Source organism: Carlito syrichta, unplaced genomic scaffold (genome assembly GCF_000164805.1).
Source record: "Carlito syrichta isolate Samal-C Ts95f unplaced genomic scaffold, Tarsius_syrichta-2.0.1 Scaffold309186, whole genome shotgun sequence".
Taxonomy (NCBI): domain Eukaryota; kingdom Metazoa; phylum Chordata; class Mammalia; order Primates; family Tarsiidae; genus Carlito; species Carlito syrichta.
The window spans coordinates 974683-977967 of NW_007253282.1; positions in this window are offsets into that span (position 1 = coordinate 974683).

Genomic DNA, 3285 nt, shown 5'->3' on the forward strand with positions numbered 1-3285 from the left:
TGCTTCCTGGAGTATGAGGAAGGGCAATCCCAATTAAATCACAAGATATTTACATGAACATAGAGCCAGGTGGATGAGGGGTGTCCCCCACCCACCAGGTGTTTCCCCAAGCACGAGGAATGAGGATCCCAAAACTATCTCACTGTTCCTCATGCTTGGTTAATATTTCTCAAAAGCAATATAATTCTAATATCATAATATTCTAATAATAAATAACTTTAAAACTTATGCATACACAACACCTAATGACCAACCTAAATCCCAATTCCTCTCTATTTTATGCTAATTCTACCTACACTATAGAAACTCTTAATTATAACCCAAACCAATTCCTAAAGAATGCAGCCCAGTCCAAAGTACGCGCTGGGCCCTCAGGAATGTGGCCCAGCCCAAAGTTCATGCTGGGCCATTTCTGGTAACCCTAAATAATTATCTATATTATTAAAGTTGAAACAGCACTTTACATATATATACTAATTCTACAAATATACTTTTAAATCTTATAAAGATGCTTGTATCGTATATAAGGCTCCCAAATGTGACCTGAGTTTGAATTATGTTAAGTTTAAAGCTGAAACCGCAGTCTGTGAGAAATGGGAACAATGAACTCCTAAAGTAAGCCATGCCTGTCGTACTCTCAGAACTTCATGCTTAGATCATCAAAGTACCTGCTAGTGGGACATGCCAAATAGCAAAGAAGGGAAGAGGGAATCGGCCTTCAGCTCCTGAACTCATCCTCGTGGTCTCAGGGTCCGCAGCCTGCCTGGATCTCTAACGCTCAGGCAGGCCTCCATGGCCGGCTCCCAACACTTTACCATAGGTTTATTGAGTTATTAAATGCATTTTCAGCCTATGATATTTTTAACAATAGGTTTAATGGGCTGCAATCCCATCATAAGTTGAGGAACATCTGTATTTATAACTACTTTCTCTTCCATTACCTGTTTTATATTTCCTTTGCCTTCAGCAATCATCTCAACTGATAGTGGTTTCTTGCACTGTAGGGTGATCCAGATTCATTACTGAAGAGTCTGGGCCAGTAGAGTTTCTACTTTTATTAGATAGTAGTTGTTTTCCATTAACTTATATCACAGAGCCTGGGAGTGCTAAGTAGTACCAAGTACATCCCCAAAGATATTTTTCATTCAATGTATAGTCTTCCTTTCTCCTATTTTGCAGCAGCAACTCAAATTCTGCTTGAGCCAGGATCATTCAGTCCAGATAGTACAGTAATCTCCTCCTTTGCAGGTTGGTTAAATAGCATGAGAATCTCAAAATGATCAAGTGTCAATTTCAACTTTCAGTTTAATTGAACTCTTGCTGATGTATCCTGGTGGAACCATTCTTCTTCAGAAGAAGACCAAAGTTGCAGGGATGGGAAACAAAAATGTGCAAGTGTTTCACTAGAGGTAAAAATGAAGATCCACTCCCAAGCTCACCTCTTTTTTTTTAAGTTTAAATACATTCTTGGATTACTTTTCTCTTACTTTATTTCGTTTTATTTTATTTTAGAGTTGTTGGGTACAAGTGAGGATTTGAATAAGTAAATTTAGGTAAGTAAATTGTGTGCAGGTAAAGTTTGGGCTTCTAGCAAGCCCTCTCTCCCCCTAGCAGCCGAAATGGTTCCTGGTGGGTGGTTGTGTGCCCCTTATCCACCCTCCCTCCCTTCTTTAGCAGTATCCAGCATCTTTTGTTCCTACCCTTGTGTTCTTGTGCCCAATGTTTAGGGTCCACTATGAGTGAGAACATGTGGTATTCAGGTTTTGTTTCTGTGATAGTTTACTTAGAATAATGATCTCCAGCTGCACTCATGTTGCTGCAAAGGACATGCTGCAAAGGACATGATGTTGTTCTTCTTTTTGGCTGCACAGTATTCCATCATGTACAATATACTACATTTTTTAAAAATCAAGTCCACTTTCAATGGGCAGCTCAGTTGGTTCCATGTTTTTGCTATTGTGAAGTACTACAATGAACATACATATGCAAGTGTCTTTTGGGTAGGGCAACTTATGTTCTTCTGGGTATATTCCCAGAAGTGGTATTGCTAGATTGTATGATAGCTCAATTTTTAGCTATATGAGAAAATAGCACACTACTTTCCACAAAGGTGAAACTACATTCTCACCAACAGTGTAGAAGTGCTCCCTTTTCTCCACAGCTGTGTCAACACTTGTTTTTTGACGTTTTAATGATAGCCATCCTCACCAGTGTGAGGTGGTATCTTACTGTAGTTAAGATGTGCATTTATCTGATGGCTAGTGAGGTTGCACATTTTTGCATGTTTTTGGCTGCTTGAATGTTTTCCTTTGAAAAGTGTTCATTTCCTTTGCCCACATTTTAATGGCATTATTTGTTTTTTACCGTCAATTCATTTGAGTTCCTTGTAGATCTTGGATGTTAGACCTTTGTTTGACGCATGGCTGCAGATATTTTTTCTCATTCTGTGGGTTGTTTCGTTACTCTCTTGATGATTTATTTTAGTTTGATAAATCATCTGTCAGGTCCCACCTGTCAGTTTTAGATTTTGCTACACTTGATTTTGTGGCCATGAAGTCATTGCCTACTCCGATATCCAGGAGGGTGTTTCCTATGTTTTCTTCTAAGAGTCTTATAGTTTGGGGTTTCACATGTAAGTCTTTGATCAATTTGGAGCTAATTGTTGTATATGGTGATAGGTAGGGGTCCAGTTTAATTCTTCAACACGTGGTGAGCCGGTTTTCCTGGCACCATGCTAAATATGATTTCCTTTCCCCATTTGCTAAATATGGTTTGTTTTTATCGCCAAGCCCACCTGTTGATTCCTGGACTATAACTATATATTGGTCACTGATTTAGCATATACCAAAACCTAGAGAACATTATGTGGCATCACAAGGTACTGCCACCACCCAAATGGTATGATAAATTGAGTCTTGAAAAAACAATCCAATGCTACAACATGAATGAATCTTGTAAACATAGTAAGTAAAAGAAGCTAGACAGAAAGGGTCAAATGTTGTGTGATTCTATTTATATGAAATATCCAGCATGGGCAAACCATAGAGATGGAAGGTCAATTAGTGGTTTACTGGGGATGGAAGGATGGAAGAATGGGGAGTGACTGCTTAATATGCATGAAGTTTCATTTCGGGGTGATGAAAAAATTCTGGAACTAGGTAGCGGTAGTAGTTGCAAAGCATTGTGAATGTGCTTAAATCCACTGAATTATACACTTTACAATGGTAAATTTTATGTAATATGTATTTTACCACAATAAAAAGAAAAAGGTCAGTCTACCATACT